Raw genomic sequence first — 18,904 nt, 5'->3', positions numbered from 1 at the left:
TTCAACAAAGTACATATCATGATAGCGCAAATGTGTCATTCGAAATTGAAATTAATGATCCTGTATTTGTGTTGAACTATGGACAAGGTCCCAAGTGGCTTCCCAGCACTGTTGTGGCCAAAGGGGATGTTTCGGGTCAAACTTTCAAATGGACTCATCTACAGGAAACACTTGGACCAAATCAAACTCAGACTCACAGACTATCCAGAGCAACCCACATTAGACCCTACCTTTTTTGGCCCCCCAACATACTCACCAGTGGCAACCGACACAGCGGTTGACCATAAAGCAGAACCCATCACCTGCAGCAGCCCAGCAGGACTCACCACACCGGGCAGCACAGCAGCCCAGCGAGAGCCCAACAAACGACTCACCAAAACCAGCATTTGCACCGAGGCGATCAACCAGGGAAAGAAAGATCCCAGATCGACTCACCTTGTAAATAATTACACTATTGACTTTGGGGGGGAAGTGTTGTTATATATGTAAACCTTGTGTAACCACCAAAGGGCTCATCCCCTGGAGTCCCAAGGGATCCCACAATCCCTTGGGAGCACCTGTACTTAAGGAGGCCTCACAGGCTGGAGAGGTACTCTGGAGACCTGTACTAAAAGACTACGGTCACGCTTTACTTTGAGCTCACAGTATCTGGTCAGATTCTTTATTCACACATAATAGTAACTAAACGTGGATAAGGGGGAACCAGTGGATGTGGTGAATTTGGCTTTTCAAAAAGCAGTCGATAAGGTGCCACACAAGAGGTTATTACAGAAAATTAGGACTCATGGGATTGAGGTTACTATATTAACAACAACAATAACAACTTATAATTATATATCACCTTTAATGTAGTGAAACATCCCCAGGCGCTTCACAGAAGTATTATGAGATAAAAATTTGGCACCGAGCCGCATCACTGGAAATTTGCGCAGGTCACCAAAAATATGTTCAAAGAGGTAGGTTTTAAGGAGTGTCTTGAAGGAGGAAAGAGAGGTAGAGAGGCAGAGAAGTTGAGGCAGGGATTTCCAGAGCTTGGGGCCGAGGCAACAGATGGCACAGCCACCAATGGTTAAGTGACTGTGATCAAAAATGCTCAAGAGGGCAGAATTAGAGGAGCATTTCAGTTGCATTCATGGTCAACTGCACTTAGCGTGAAAATCATACCTTCATTCCCAATTCATGAGTCCTCCTGTGTCAACCTGGACAAGGCATCTGCAATTGCGTTTTGCTTTGAAGTGCGATATTCAATTGTATAGTCATATTGTGACAACAACACTGCCCAACGTTGCATTCTTGGATGTGGTCATTGCAGGGATGGCAGATTTGGACCCCAATATTGCTAGGAGCGGTTTGTGATCGATTATCAAGATAAACTTTCTGTCCAGCAGGAACTGTTGGAAATGTTTTATTCCAAACACTGTGGCGACTGCTTCCTTTTCAATTTGCGTGCAGTTTCTTTTGCTCTTTGTGAGGGGTCACGATGCAAATGTGATTGGTTTCTCTTGACCATCATCCACTACGTGGCTTATGACCCTCCCACACTGTAGCTCAAAGCCTCACATGTTAAATTAAGCTCACACTGTGTGTCGTAGTCCACAAGTAGAGGATCGCTAAAGAGACTTCTCTTACAAGTGCCGTAAGCTTACTGTTGCGCTTCCAATGGACATCCTTTTCTTGAGGAGCTTGTGCAATGGAGCCAACATGGTCGTTAACAGAGGTAAGAAACATGCATTGTACTGGACCATTCCAAGGAAGATCTTAACTCAGACACGTTGTGTGGCTTTGCAACATTGATGACAGCATCAACCTTTTCCTTCACTGGTTCCAAGCCATTTGCATTAACTTTTAGACCAAAGTACACAACCTCAGGCTGCACAAAAGCACATTTTCTCCTTTTCAATTTGACATTGTGGGCATTTAACTGTTGAAGCAATATATCTAGCATTCTAGATTTTCTTCTTCGCTGCTTGTTGCCAGCACATCATCTTGATTGCATAACCAATTTGGAACTCCTTGCAAAATCTTATCCATCATAGCCTGGAAGATTTTGGGGTGTGTTGATGGTAAGATACTGTTGACTCCCTTTGTCAACATTCAGCTGAGCGTAAGCATGTGACAGGTCAAGCTTGGAGAAAACCTTTGACCCAGAGAGTGCTGCATACAAATCTTGTGATGTAAATAACAGGTACTGCTCATTGCCAACTGTTTGATTGATAGTAACTTTATAGTCACTGCATAAGCACACAGTTTTGTCTGCTTTGGGCACGAACACAATCGGGGTAGCCCATTCACTTTTATCAGTTTTACTCACACTCTGTTCTCTCTGAGCTTCGCTAGCTCTTCCTCCACCCGACTTTTCAACGCATTGGGGCCTGGCCTTGCCTTATAATAGACAAGCTTCGCGTTGGACTTGATGTGGATATGAGCTGCTTTGTCGATACACATAGCAATATATTGCTCGTTGATCAAAGGTTTTATGCAGATATCTTTCTCACAACTGCTAGCGTTGCTGTTAGTGGTGTAGATACTGTAGACGTCTAGTTCTTTAACATCAGGTGTGTTCACTTCAATATTGTGAACTCCTTCCTTTTGTTGTTGCTGCTCCACATTGCCACTGGAATGGTTCTTACTTCCGGCTTTAGATCTTGCTCTGCAAGCTTCTGTCATTGAAAACACTTCACATTTCTGTATTGGCAGGACTGTGGTAAGTGATTTCCATTACAGTGAAAACAATTCACTGAACTTTTCTCACCGACATGCTCTTGACTCAATCTCACAGTTTTAGGTTTGGCAGTGGCTTTGTGACTGTAGACCTTAGCTGCACTAGTCACTTGAGTTGGATGGCACTCTCTAACATTCTTAACAATGCAAAGACAGGTTCTTAAGAGCTACAATGTACTCACTGATGGTTTCACTTTGTTTTTGGTTTCTGGAACCAAATCTAAAGCTCTCTGCTATTTCTAATGACTTTAGGTTGAAATGGTCCTCAAGTTTCTCAACAATGTCTTCAAACGATACATCCTTCACTTTCCCTGGCGCGAGTAGGTTTGTCAATGTTCCGTAGACATCTGGCCCAATCGCCATTGGAAAATTGATTTCTTACGTTCACAAATTACTTTATTTTGAATATTCTCAACATCACCTTTGATCTCAATAATGTTATTGGCCTTAAAAAAATCTCCATTCGCTCAATGTAAGAACTGAATGCTTCGCGAGCTCGGTCATACATGCCGAGATGAATCCCATAGGCATGGCCATGATTGTCCCTATCCCGTCAAACAGTGAGTCAGCACGCTATCTGTGTACCTGTGAGAATCAACGCCGCTGCTGCTGTATATGCATACACGTGAAGGCAAAGCACAGATGATTCTGTATTAACAGTAAAACAATGCAAAAATTCAGTTTAGGATTCACAAATTCACCTTAAACTTGTCCACTCGAAGGTTGAACAATGTGTCCTCCATGATCCCGAGAAATGCCTTTGTGATCTCATCCTTGTCGCCAAAATGTAATATATGTGGGGAGAACAAATGAAGGACAGAAACACGGTGAGTTGCTAAGTCCATGTTCTTGCTTTATAGACCAGGGTGAACTGAGTATGTTCATACTAAACCATGTGACAAACCAGATGATATATATTGCAGATACAAAGCTAGTTGTGAAAGGTGAAAGTAAGCTGTGAGGAGGATGTAAAGAGGCTGCAATGGAATATAGACAGGATAAGTGAGTGGGCAAGAACATAGCAAATGAAATATAAAGCAGAGAAATGTGAAGTTATCAGGGGCTAAATTCGATAGCCCCCAAAAACAGGGCGTGGGTACCGTGATTAGCCTGCACCCGTTGAGTCTGATGCAGGCAGCATATAAACTTCAGTGGAACTAAACTATGGAACCAGTGGGAGCCTGTTCAACCTTCGTCTCCTCCAGCCTAGATCCAAGACCGTCCCATCCTCTGTCGTCGAACTACAGTACGCGAATTGCGCACATTCAGAGGCTGAACTTCAAGCCATCGTCAACATCTTCACTGAGGCGCATGAAAGTATGGGCCTTACACTGAACATCCGTAAGACAAAGGTCCTCCACCAACCTGACCCCGCCATACAGCACAGCCCCGCAGTCATCAAAATCTATGGCGCGGCCTTGGACAACGTGGACCACTTTACATACCGTGGGAGCCTATTATCAGCAAGGGCAGACATCGACAACGAGGTTCACTTCAGCCTCCAGTGTGCCAGCGCAGCCTTCGGTCACCTGAGGAAGAGCATGTTCGAAGATCAGGCCCACAAATCTGGCACCAAGCTTATGGTCTACAGAGCTTCAATGATACCCGCCCTCTTGTATGGCTCAGAGATGTGGACCATATACAGTAGACACCTCAAATTGCTGGAGAAATACACCAGCGATGTCTCCACAAGGTCCTACAATTCCCCTGGGAGGATAGGCGCACCAACATCAGTGTTCTCGATCAGGCCAACATCCCCAGCCTCGAAACACTGGCCATACTCGACCAGCTCCGTTGGGTGGGCCACATTGTCCGCATGCCCGACACAAGACTCCCAAAGTGCTCTACTCGGAACTCCTACACGACAAGTGAGCTCCAGGTGGGCAGAGGAAATGTTTCAAGAACACCCTCAAAGTCGCCTTGATAAAGTGCAACATCCCCACTGACACCTGGGAGTCCCTGGCCAAAGGCTGCCCTAAGTGAAGGAAGAGCATCCGGGAGGGCGCTGAGCACCTCGAGTCTCGTCGCCGAGAGCATGCAGAAAACAAGCGCAGGCAGCGGAAGGAGCATGCGGCAAACCAGGCTCCCCACCCACACTTTCCTTCAACCACTGTCTGTCCACCTGTGACAGAGACTGTAATTCCCACATTGGACTGTACAGTTACCTGAGAACTCACTTTTAGAGTGGAAACAAGTTTTCCTCGATTTCAAGGGATTGCCTATGATGGAGCGTCAGCCTAGAGGATCTGGTTGCAGTGCTGCAAGAAGTTTAATGACTTCACACGAGTGGTCATAGTTTGTAAATTCATCTTCAAATGCCATATCCTTACAGCTGAAGCATTGGCTCACACACTGCTCAATTCACAGACCCCCCAAACTCACCTACCAACAATCTCTATCATTCATGATTCATAGCTTACATTCATAGCTTCACCTCGCCCTTAAACAATTTTGCACAGCTTGCACACGCTGCCAGCTATTCAATCATGACACGCACATCACCCAAACACATTGTCACACACTCACTGACACACTTCCCTCTCTCTTGCAGGACCTGAAACGTTAACTCGGCTTCCTCTCCACAGATGCTGCCTGACCTGCTGAGATTTCCAGCATTTTCTTTTTTTATTCCAGATTCCAGCATCCGCAGTATCTTGCTTTTATATTAATCCAAAATGGTCCCGGGAGAAAGGGATTTTTTCAGAGAAAGCATATTAGAAACTGTTAGAAGGCACTCCATATATATATAATTAAATATCCCCAGCAACCACCATCTTTCAAGACATCTGCACCTATAAAAATGTCTCTGAAAAAGTGGTCAATAAGCAGCCAGTTTCTTATTGAATCTATATATTTAGTTTAGCCGCAAAGACTCTGATAGAGCACTTAAAGGAACATGAGTAATAACCAATGATCTTTTTATTTGCACAACATTGACTTCAAATGGGACAATAACCCAATAGTAAATCACTTTCACAATTTTTTGGGTGCTATTAAATAAAATCAAAATGAACAAATAAATTGAAGCTTTTAGTTGGGCTACCAAATAAAAATAATGGCATTTGATGTCTCACCATGACAGGACTGTAGAGCACGTGTTTACTTCATCACATGCTCTACCAATATTCTCAGCTGTTGTAAAATATTCCACTTGATTTCCATCAGGCAGAAAATGGTTTTTTGAACCGAAATCTATATTTCTTTTGCCAATGTACCATCAGTCTGAACCTTTAACCTCGTATTCATTTCGGAAGTAACTATTTTCCGCACGGTCAAAAATTACAATTTTTGTCAGTTACTGGGAATTTCTGCTCTTTATCCCCTATGTAGAGCAGGAGAAAAGACTCTGCAATATAATCGAGTAGGCCATACAGCCCCTCGAGCCTGCTCCACTATGAACTTCGACACTCTGTTATTGTACATTTACAAGCAAAATAAATGTCAAAATAAACACCATTGATCCAGTAGCTAAGATACATATCTGGAATAAAAACAATATACTGGTTGGAGATCTTAGTTTTCTCCTTTGGCAAAGTTTATTCTTCATCAATGGAGTATTTAGTATGTTGTGATGAACAAAAGAGTGGAAAATGCTTGGCAGTTTTATTTTGTTCTAAATTGGTTTACAATTTGCCCAAGACATTTTTCATCACCACCCATAGAACAATTGCTTATGTACAACAGCTGAGTTTGGAATGAACTAATGAACTCATTCTACTAAACTTCATATTTGACTTGCCTCAGCATATGACAGCTTTTTATTTTTTCACTTCATTTTCTTTGAAAAATATCATGAAGCAGTATTTTGCTTAAAATAATACTTCTGGACAACTGCAAGATTCTTCTCTTATACATTAAAAGATGTTTACATTAGATGTGCAAACTAAAGTTTCTTAATCCTGAGTCAAAGCTGAGATGAATCCTTGCCATCTACTGTTTCATGGCACCAGTAAGGAAAGCCTGAGGATTTTTTTTATTGCATTGTAACATTGCAGATAATATTGGCAAAGGCTCAATTATTGAGAAAACATAGTGCACAGATTCTCTATTGGGGAAATCCAAATAATTAATTGTGGCAATATTTGCTTAGACTGTTATTTGAGCTTAATGTGTAATAAGATTATTCAACTACTATAATTTTGACAAGTACATAAAATGGCTTTGTGACAGCGTAGCCTTATTGGTATTTTAGACAGTGATGTAATGTGTAGTATAAAGCTCAGGACCAAGATAGCCCCGGGGTGGGAGCTCCTCTGCTGAACAACATTATCCCTGGCCATCCATTGCCAATCTGCACCATTTCCCTTCCAATCTACCCCCTCCACGGCTTAAGTTTCCCCTGGCTCTAATAGTGGGTGCATTTCTTTACCCACTAAAGCACAAACCCATGCTGCAAGGGTAGCTGCCTGAATCCACTGCTCATCCCCCAACCATGCCTGCTCTTCACCTCCATCAGTGAGCGCCGGATCTCAACCCAAGTCGTTCTACAACCTACCAGACATTCCTGTCGCCAAGATTTCGCTCCCCCGCTGGTTGTGGCCGACCCAACTACTCCTCGCAGACACCGTCCGCATCAGGGGAGCTCCCAACCAACTCACAGGTTTTGATCCCACTGAGTACCTACCTACCCAATCCCTTTAGCGTCTCGCCTTCCCTTTGGCCGCCGGTCCCGCTCGACTGCTGAGGCGAAAACAGCTGGACGAATCACGGTGGCCACGTGGTGCATGTAATGGCGGCGGCCAGGCTCTCTCCTCCTGCGATCCACCGAGAAGCAAAGATGGAGCGGGGTGAAGCCAAAAAGCGCGAGCAGGGCCCCATTGTTTGCCCTCAGCCAGGAATTAATACCTGGGAGAGTGAAGCATTGCCTCAAGTCGCTCACTCTCACTCCCCACACCTCGGATTTCTCACCATCTCTCCTAAAGGTGCTGCTCAGTGCCGAGCTTACGGCTCAAATCTCACTGTAGGCATCTAGGCCCATAAAGTAGAGTCTGGTCTCCAGTCGTCTTGGAGTCTCTTGCCACTGGGCCAAGACCTCGCTCTGCTAAGCCCGTGTGGTAGCTGGTGTGCAACGGCCACTCCATGTTAAAAGAAATCATGCACAGGCATCTTCCACCCTTCAAAAATGAAGTTCGGGACCTGGAACATCAGGACCCTCATGGACAACCCCAACAGAGACAGACCGGAACGCCGCATTGCTATAGTTGCCCGGGAATGCAGACACTTTGATGTTGACATCGCCGCCCTAAGCGAGACCTGGCGGGCAGGGGAAGGCCAGCTCAAAGAGCAAGGTTGTGGTTACACCTTCTTCTGAAAAGGGAAACCAGAAGAATGCCGCCTCCATGAAGTTGGCTTCACCATTAAGAACGAGCTGATGGGCCATCTCAGAGACTCCCGCTATGGGCTAAGCGAATGTCTTATGACTCTTCGGCTCACTCTAGCCCAGAACGAGTGCACTACGGTCATCAGCGCATATGCCCCAACACTGGACGCTACACATGAGACCAAAGAGGACTTCTACTCCAGCCTCGAACAATCCCTGTCCCGAGTCCCAATGGATGACAAGCCGATCCTTCTTGGCGATTTCAATGCCAAGGTCGGTAAGGACACAGACCTCTGGGGAGGTGTGATTGGCAGAGAGGGGGATAGGGAAAACCAACTCCAGCAGTACCCTGCTCCTGACGAAGTGCCTAGAACATGACCTTGTCATTACCAACACCTTGTTCCATCAGAGAGACAAGTACAAGGCAGCATGGCAGCACCCTTGCTCCAAGCACTGGCACCTGCGCGACTACGTCATCGTTCGAGCGAGGGACCGCAAGGACGTGCACATCACCCGCATCATGACAGGAGTCGACGGCTGTTGGACATACCACTGCTTAATCCGTTCCATCATTAACATCAATTTAGCCCCGAAACAGCGATGCAGCAGAAAAAATGCCGCAGGAAAGTCAACGCAGAGGCACTCAAAGGCCCTGATAAGAAAGCCTTATTCAGCCACTGCCTCACTGCCAACCTGACGACCTTCGATGACCCAGAGACACAGCGTGCCCACAGCACCTGGTTTGCCTTCAAGAACTCTATAATCAGCACCTATGATGAGATGCTCGATCATTCGACCAGGAAACACCAAGGCAGGTTTGACGTGAACGACCAGGAGATCCAGGAGCTAATTAGCCGCAAGTGCAAGGCATATCTGAATTTAAAACAGCAACCCAATACGAGAGCATGGAAGCAGTTTTACAGATGGCTGAAGGCCGAGGTCCAACAAAAAACCCGCGACCTAAAAAAAAGATGGTGGGTGGTGAAAGCACAGGAGATCCAGCAGTTAGCCAACAAACACGGCGTGCGTGGATTCTTCAGCGCAGCCAAGACCACCTACGGCCCAAGCACCCAAGGCCCTACCTCACTGCTGGCCAAGAACGATGAGGTACTCATCAAGGACAGAGAGGCAGTAAGTGCCCATTGGAAGGAGCATTTCAAAGATCTCCTTAACCGAGACTCTGTTTTTGACACGAGTGTCCTCGACTCCATCCCACAGCATGCTACCGGCCACCATTTCAGCACAACCCCAGCCCGGTACAAAGTTCAAAAGGCCATCCGTTAGTTGAAGAATAACAAGGCAACAGGAGCAGATGGAATTCCCATGGAAGCACTAAAGCATGGCGGAGAAGCACTATTAGCATGAATACATGACCTCATTTCTCTTATCTGGAAGGTAGAGAGCATACCAGGAGATCTCAGGGACGCCGTAATCGTGACCACCTTCAAAAAAGCGGAAAAGTCCGACTGTGGTAACTACAGAGGAATCTCCCTGCTGTCAGCCACAGGGAAAGTCATTGTAAGAATCCTCTTCAATCGTCTTCTTCCTGTGGCTGAAGAGCTTCTCCCAGAGTCGCAATGCGGATTCTGTCCACTAAGGGGTACTACAGACATGATCTTCACCGCGCAACAACTACAAGAGAAATGCAGGGAACAGCATCAATCCTTGTACGTGGCCTTCTTTGACCTCACAAAAGCCTTTAACACTGTCAACCGTGAGGGATTATGAAGCATCCTCCTCAGTTTTGTCTGCCCTCAAATGTTTGTCACCATCCTCCGTATTGTTATGGTTCAAAATACCACTTGAGAGTCAATCATCACATTTAGTTCAATCCTTTATTACAAGCTAACAGGGGAGCGGTATGGCTGTCTGCCACCACCATCTCAAAGTACATAGTTTAGGCATTATCTTTGTAGTGTACATAGACAGACCCCACCTCCCAAACATGTTTATCTTCTGAGAAGTGCTGTGAGCATAATAGTCTCGTATGCAAAAGCAGAGGGTCTATGTGCAAAACATTAATTGGTATAGCATAAGCAATGGGTGTCCTTGAGAGCAGGGGAGCCCATCGGACCCTAGCCAAATGTTTAGCAGCTGAGTCCGTTCACACAAGGACAGGTGATTGCTGTCCTTGTTATCTTGAGTTATGTCACCTGTTCTCCTATTCTGTGCTCATTATTTCTTAACTAGATTGGCTTGAGTCTATAGCCATGATGCAACCATCCCAAGTGGCTAGACTCCTTATTGATGAATAAAGATCTTTGAAACTAACTAAAATAACATTTATATAAGTGGATTAACTCTTTATACCCTGGATTGCCCCTTAGCAGTCTGCTCCACGATGACATGCAAGCTGCGATCCACCAGACCCAATCCACGTCTGGACAGGGGTCAAGCAAGGCTGCGTCATCGCACCAGTACTCTTTTCGATCTTCTTTGCTGCAATGCTTCATCTCATCCTTAGCAAGCTCCCCGCTGGAGTGGAGCTAAATTATAGAACAAATGGGAAAATGTTCAACCTCTGCCGCCTCCAGTCCAGATCCAAGGTCGTCTCATCCTCTGTCATTGAACTACAGTCGGCAGATGACGCTTGCATCTGCGCACACTCGGAGGCCGAACTCCAAGCCATTGTCAACACCTTCATCGAGGCGTATGAGAGCATGGGCCTTACGCTAAACATCCGTAAGACAAAAATCCTCTACCAACCTGACCCGGCCACACAGCACTGCCCCCCCTGATTATCAAAATCCACGACGAGGCCTTGGACAACGTGGACCATTTTCCATACCTCTGGAGCCTACGGTCAGCAAAAGCAGAAATTGACGACGAGTTCCAACACCGCCTTCAGTGTGCCAGCACAGCCTTCGGTCACCTGATGAAGAGAGTGTTTGAAGACCAGGACCTCAAATCTGGCACCAAGCTTATGGTTTACAGGGCAGCAGTGATACTCGCCCTCTTGTATATCTCAAAGACGACTATGTACAGCAGGCACCTCAAAACGCTGGAGAAATACCACCAGCACTGCCTCCCCAAGATCCTGCAAATCCATTGGCAGGATATACGCACCAACATCAGTGTTCTCGCTCAGGCCAACATCCCCAGCATTGAAGCATTGACCTCGCTCGATCAGCTCCACATGCCCGACACAAGACTCCCAAAGCAAGCACTCTACACGGAGCTTCGACACGGCAAACAAGTCCAAGGTAGGCAGAGGAAACATTTCAAGGACACCCTCAATGCCTCCTTGATAAAGTGCAACATCCCCACTGACTCCCTGGAATCCCTGGCCACGACTGCCCAAAATGGATGAAGAACATCCAGGAGGGCGCTGAGCACCTCGAATCCCATCGCCGAGAGAAAGCAGAAACCAAGCATAGACAAGCGGAAGGAGCGTGCGTCAACCCAGGCTCTCCACCTACCCTTTCCCTCAACCACTGTCTGCCCCACCTGTGAGAGAGACTGTAGGTCCTGCATTGGACTCCTCAGTCACCTGAGAACTCACTTTTAGAGTGGAAGCAAATCATCCTCAACTCTGAGGGACTGCCTATGATGATGATGATGAGTATAAAACTCCATCCTCACTTTTCAATCCCTCCACAGCCTTGCCTCACCCTATCTCTACAATTTCCTCAAAGCCTATATCTACCTCCACCCGCTCCCATCCCTAAACACTTTGTTCCGTGGCTCTGGCCTTTTGTGAATCCGCTTCTCCCTTTGCTCCATTATTTGTGGCAGAGCCTTCAGGCACCTGGATCCTACTGCCGGACATTCCCTCCTTAAATCTCCATGCCTTTCCACATCTCACTCCTCATAATGCTGCAGCCAAGCATTCGATCATTGATTCTAATCTCTCCTCTCCTTCAACTTGTCTGTGAAGTGCCTTGGTTTTATTTTTCATCTTGAAATTGCATGTTTTGTTTTAAAGCTTAAAATAGTTTACATTGTTGTCTTCAGCAACTTTTTAAGTCTTCATCTTTCTGTTCGTATTTTCCATCTGCTTTTTAGATCTCCTTGTACTACAAGAATACTCCTTCTGATCTGGCTCACCCAAGAGAAGATTTTGTTGGCTCACCCATGGATTTTCCATTGGGAAAATGACCAGCTTCCCCATGACAGTACTTGGCCACTCATCAATTGCAGACACAAATTTATGCTAATTATTGCATGTCACCATGCATTGGACCATTAATGTACATTTAGTCACAATTTCCATAGTCACTTCTTCTCTTGGTAATGATTTCTGGACAAGCATATCCTTCAACAGTTAATTCTGCTGCAAAATTTGTTTTTTATCCACCACTCTGATTATACATTCTGTAAATGTTGTCCATGTAATTATAATCAATTTTATTCTTTTAAATGTCTGAGAGGTGTGTTCATCACCATGAATGACAAATTACAGTGCCATTGTAAAGCAGTTTATCACTCCTTAATATACTCTACTATAAAAAGCATAGTTCTCATACATACTGTTTAAATAATGAAAATGATTAATAAGAACTAACATATTTTATGATGTAATCCTAAACCACTTAGGGGATAACTTTCCTAGGTGTTGCAAAATTCCTCTGTGTGCCCATTTGGCAGCATTCAGATGCAAATCACATGGTAATGATCAGATCATTGCTTACATCGAAATTCCCATTATTACCTCCCCCACTGCACTCTGTGTGATTTATAGTTGAAAAATGAGGTGTTAGAACCATAGAATTGACACGTTTATAGCATAGAAGGAGGCCATTCAGCCCATCTTGTCTGTGCTAGATTTTTGTTAGAGCAACCCAAAACTCCTAGGCCGAGAAATTAGACTGTGATATGAAGGTTGCCGGTGTCACCATGGCTTCGGGTTAACGGCTGCTGAAAATGGTTATGCCGGTAGGAGAGAACAATTCGTGCTGGGAGTAAATAATTATTAGCCCATCTGTATAAACTGTATAATGCACTCTTGATGGCATAAGTTCAAGCATCAGTGCCGAATGTGGCATCCAGAAATGGCGTTGCATCTTCTAATAGCCTCTGGAAGCAAGGCTATGAGTTCACGAGGCATTGTGGGATATTAAAGGGCAATGCATTGTTGTTTGCTTAAACTTTTGAATTGATGAAAATGTAAGTGAAGTAAAAAAATGCAATTTTCAGCCCTAACAACTCTACTGCCTTAAAAAAAAAAATTCCCAAATTGGATTCTTCAGCTCTTAAAATGGAATTTTCTTCCTCAAAAAATGGGTAAAATGCTTCAGCACCAACACAAAGTCAGGGAAGGAGCACAGTGGGTCTCGCTCGCAGCACTCCAGCCTTGTGCAGGGGGTCAACACTGCAAGAGAGGTACTCTACCCACAGGGGCCAGGAGGCCCCCAGAAAGAATAATGTGGGACCACATCACCGAGGCCGTCAATGCCAGCAGTGTCATCCTCTCCATCTGGCTCCAGTGCACAAAGAAGCTTCATGACCTTAGACCAGTGGTTAAAGTCAGTGAATGCATCTTCAAAGCCATGTCCTACCAACTGCATCACTAGCCTCACACTCTTATCAAGGCACGCCCGCCACCCCCCCCACTCCCCCACAATCACTCACCTACAATTTGTACCAATCACGAGGCATCCCCCCCCCCCCCATTCCTAGCTTCACCTCACCCCTTTGGAGGAGATGGTGCTGGCCATTCTTACAGGGGCGTGGCTGAGCCCTTGGCCAGTGGCTGGGCTGAAAATATGCTAGTATCCTCATACATTATTCTCCTTTTCGCAGCACCTTTTGCTGTCCCGCCCTCCCCTCACCACAAATCCACCCTTGTGCCGTCCTCATTTCACACATCCAAGAAATGCAGCCTGCCAGCCAGTGGTTGACCAAGGAAAGGGAGAGGAGAGTGAAGAAGAAGCACAAGAAGATGATTAATTTGACACTCCCAGTCACCAGCTTCCCAAGATCAACCAGCAAAGGCCATTTGCAGTGTCCCCCACTGAAAGTCAGCAGCCTTCCACCAGCCATGCTGCACCACTGGGATAGCACTGCGTGACTTCAGTAGGATAGGCAAAGAAACACACAAGACAGTCACTAAGAGAATGTATAAGGATGATGAGTTGATTTCATATTGGATGGACAGATGTATGAAGTTGTATTGGAAAGTTTGCTTGGTGGAGGCTTTGATTTCAGCATTATGGCCAAGACGATGCTGTGATGGCCAGTAACAGAGGGAAGGTAAGGTGTGGGACAAATGTTGAAAGGGGAATTGGGATTGTGTTCCCAGGTACCGACCGCAGGTGGATCATTGCATCTTAGATATCTCAGCTGGAAAGGGGCCGTTTGGGCTGCATTTGTCCTTCTGCTTCCTCCTATTCACTCTGTGGGTGGATGCTTTCAATCTGAAATAAAAGCAGAAAATGCTGGAAATGCTCAGCAGGTGTGTGTAGCATTTTCTTTCTTCTCAGAGGCCTTCCTTTACCATCCGAGGTCTTGCATGCTGACATTGCCTCTGTGAGTCTGCTCAATGCTGGGTTTTCATGGCGAGCTCAGGACCCAGCGCTGAACTCAGGGCAAAGGTCCAAGTTCACCGAAGTGACATTAAGTTTTAATGGGACGTTTTACTACGTTAAAGGCGCTATATAAATAAAAGTTATTATTATTATTATTGTAAGTTGGCGTTGCACGTCGCCTGACGTCACCGCTCCCTGATTTATATTTCCAGGGCCATCGCTCTTACCGACAGCACTGTCTGACCTCGGAAAATGGCTGGTGCCACGGAACCCACCACCAGCTGGCAAAAGAGTAGTGGCCACCGTCTTTTCGCTAAATTTTGCCAGTAACGTGTGGCGTAAAGCACCAGAATTTCTAGCCCCTGGTCTCTCTCCATAACTCTTCCTTTGCTTCAAAGTTTATCCAACTTCCCATTAAAATATGCAATGGTTTCTACCTCAATCACCTCTTCTGCTAAAATGTCCCATGCTCCAACAACTCTCTGCAAATAGATTTTTTTAATAAATTGACCCTTTGTCACTGTCTCCACAACTAGAGGAAATAGTCTTTCCCTGTTTACTCAATAAAACTCTTCGTAAGTTTGAAAATAACAACAATAACAAATTGCATTTATATACAGTTACCACCTTTAGAAAAAACTCCAGTCACTTCACAGAGGTGCAATCAGACCATGATGGATGCCAAGATATTAGGAGGCCTGGCCAAAGGCTTGGTTCAAGAGGTGGGTATTAAGGAATGACTTGAAGGAGGAAAGAGGTGTCGAGAGGTTATGGAGGGAATTCCAGAGAGTGCAGTCAGGACAGCTGAAGTCACAGTCACAGTGGGGTGAAGGGAAGAAGGTATACACAAGAAGCCAGAGTTGAAGGAACAGAGAAGCCTGAGTGGGGTTGTTTGGCTGGAGGAGGTTATAGAAATGTGATAGCTATCACAATTAAATCTCCTGTTAGTCTTCTCAACTTCATTGGAAATAGTCACAGTATTTCAAGTCTTTCCTCATCATGAGAGTTACCCATCCTTGGTCATCATCATAGGCGGTCCCTCGAACGAGGATGACTTGCTTCCACATGAGTTCACAGATGTTTCAATGAAGGACCCGATGTTCCAGTCCTGAACTCCAGTTGAGGGGGTGGAAGATTCCTGTGCATGGATTTTTTTTAACGTGTGGTGATTGTTGCACATCAGCCACCACACGAGCTTGACAGAGCTAGGCCTTTATCCAGTGGCAAGGGTTAACCAGGACGACTGGAGACCTGCTCTGCTGCATGGACCTAGTGCGCACACATATCGCAGTGTGGGCAGGCCCGTGCTGCCCCTGGGCCCTCGGCTCTTCTGGGCCCTGTACCATTAGGTGTATGTTATCAGAGGAATTGTAGCAGCATGGATGGAAAGTCGGTTGCAGGCAAGAAACATAATTGTACTGCTTATATTAGAGAATGGTTGGAAGCAGTATACCCCAGGAGTCAGTGCTGGATCCACTTTTTTTTCGACGTGTGTAATGTCTGTAAGCTTGTAATGCTTGTAGCGCCACACTGTGGATGTGGACGTATTGTGTACTGCAGCTGCATAGTTAATCATTAAACAACAGCCAGCTTTCCAGAGAGTTCCGAGAGAGCAGCCTGCATGTTAGGAAGCTGTGTGTGCTGTGCTCTGTGAAGATATCACAGTTACAACAGGCAGCTTTCCGGAGAGTTCCGAGAGAGCAACCTGAATGTTAGGAAGCTGTGTGTGCTGTGCTCTGTGAAGATATCACAACGTGTTTAAATGATATAGATTTGGGGATAAACAACACAATCTCATTGGGGGAATTTTCCAATGACCAGGCCCCCCGCTTTAGTGTCTGAAAAATGAGTGGCTTGCACTTAAAAAAATTAGGGGGAGAGAGGGGGGCGAAGCCAGATACATCTGATGCATTTTCCAAGCGGACATATGTATGTTAAAGCATTAAGCTCACCTGAAACAGGTGCAAGGCTGCTGAAATATACAAGTTGGGGTCCTACGCTAGTTGTAGAACACCAATTGCAAACTTCAGGTACAAATTCCCTATTTTGTGTTATAATTTTGGCCCGGAATATGCTGTTGGGATGATGGCGAACTGGCAGCGTTCGCCATCATTTCATCTTTGAAACTGATTGCAACTTTGGAATTTGGAGTACGTGCAGGCGCTTGTGGAAATCCTGAAGTTGTGGTCTGTCATTGACAGCTCGGAAACATGCTGTGCTGTGCTCTTCTCCCAGCACCACCTCACAGAGCCGGCAATCTGTGTAATCAGCCAAATCAGGGCAACTGACGCAAACTTCGGCTCTTCTGCAATAAGTATGCTGTTAAAAGCTATACCCAAAGGGGTTTGGGTGCCAGGCTGCAAAATGGCGGCACGGACCACGCGAAAATATTGGTGGGGAAGCTGACCCGAGAGTCGACAAAAAAGTAAAATGGCGCTGGCAACCTTCCCTTTAACATCCACCCCGTAGGTGGATGTCGTCCGGTTTGTGACCCATGAAGCTGGCACTGACACCTGCTCCAGCCACGTGGGGCAATATTCCCCCGGAGTGGAAAGGGGTCGGCACGTGGTGCTGCGAGGTCACCGCACACTTATCCTTTTCACTCTCATTTAACTTTGCCTTAAGTCCAGCACACTTCTCCTTTTCCTTTCTTGTATTGAACCTAACTATACCTGTAGTGTGATTACCATATCCCGGTTGTTTTTCTCTCATCAGCTATTTATCCCACTTCACTAAATGAAGTAGTGTTTCTTTCCTTATCAGACTATAATTAACTCACTTGGGTGACATTCCACTGATATTTTCGTGGAGGTGATAGTTAGCCTCTTCATTTTAAATGGTTTAATTCCATCATTAAAATAGCAGAAGGCGGAATGTCATATGAACACATTAATTGCTCATCCACTAATATTGCCAACCATAATTTCTGCAGTTGCATATCTTAACTCCAATGTCAGAATAATAGTCTTTCCTGCATCTGTATACTTACAATTCCTACACTAACGACTGTTATGTCCTTTCTGATTGATAATGGCAGTTTAGTGATCATTTCTGGTACATTGATGGATAGTTTGTGTTGTAGGTATTGACTTAATTGGAACTGTTTTAGACTGCCTAAACTTAATCATTTAGGACCCTGACAGGAAAAAGAGATAACGGCCCTGAATTTGCGATAGGTATAATGGCATACTCTCAGAGTATGTCATCATACCTTTGCCTTTGCAATTAGAAACATAGAAACATAGAAAATAGGTGCAGGAGTAGGCCATTCGGCCCTTCTAGCCTGCACCGCCATTCAATGAGTTCATGGCTGAACATGCAACTTCAGTACCCCATTCCTGCTTTCTCACCATACCCCTTGATTCCCCTAGTAGTAAGGGCTTCATCTAACTCCTTTTTGAATATATTTAGTGAATTGGCCTCAACAACTTTCTGTGGTAGAGAATTCCACAGGTTCACCACTCTCTGGGTGAAGAAATTCCTCCTCATCTCGGTCCTAAATGGCTTACCCCTTATCCTTAGACTGTGTCCCCTGGTTCTGGACTTCCCCAACATTGGGAACATTCTTCCTGCATCTAACTTGTCTAACCCCGTCAGAATTTTAAACGTTACTATGAGGTCCCCTCTCATTCTTCTGAACTCCAGTGAATACAAGTCCAGTTGATCCAGTCTTTCTTGATAGATCAGTCCCGCCATCCCGGGAATCAGTCTGGTGAACCTTCGCTGCACTCCCTCAATAGCAAGAATGTCCTTCCTCAGGTTAGGAGACCAAAACTGTACACAATACTCCAGGTGTGGCCTCACCAAGGCCCTGTACAACTGTAGCAACACCTCCCTGCCCCTGTATTCAAATCCCATCGCTATGAAGGCCAACATGCCATTTGCTTTCTTAACCGCCTGCTGTACCTGCATGCCAACCTTCAATGACTGATGTACCATGACACCCAGGTCTCGTTGCACCTCCCCTTTTCCTAATCTGTCACCATTCAGATAATAGTCTGTCTCTCTGTTTTTACCACCAAAGTGGATAACCTCACATTTATCCACATTATACTTCATCTGCCATGCATTTGCCCACTCACCTAACCTATTCAAGTCACTCTGCAGCCTCATAGCATCCTCCTCGCAGCTCACACTGCCACCCAACTTAGTGTCATCCGCAAATTTGGAGATACTACATTTAATCCCCTCGTCTAAATCATTAATGTACAATGTAAACAGCTGGGGCCCCAGCACAGTGATTGCAAGTGCGATCTGTCATGTTCCAATTGCCTATAGACTTCGCTGCAGGTTTCACCTCCTCATTCAAATCAACATGCGAGTGAAAAGTTGGGCTAATTGCCCACCTATTGCGCAGTAATTACCATGTACATTTTTTATGTCTGGTGCAAACAGG

This window comes from Pristiophorus japonicus, chromosome 4, assembly GCF_044704955.1.
Source record: "Pristiophorus japonicus isolate sPriJap1 chromosome 4, sPriJap1.hap1, whole genome shotgun sequence".
NCBI lineage: Eukaryota > Metazoa > Chordata > Chondrichthyes > Pristiophoridae > Pristiophorus > Pristiophorus japonicus.
The sequence above is the reverse complement of the archived record's forward strand: the minus strand, read 5'-3'. Positions refer to the sequence as shown.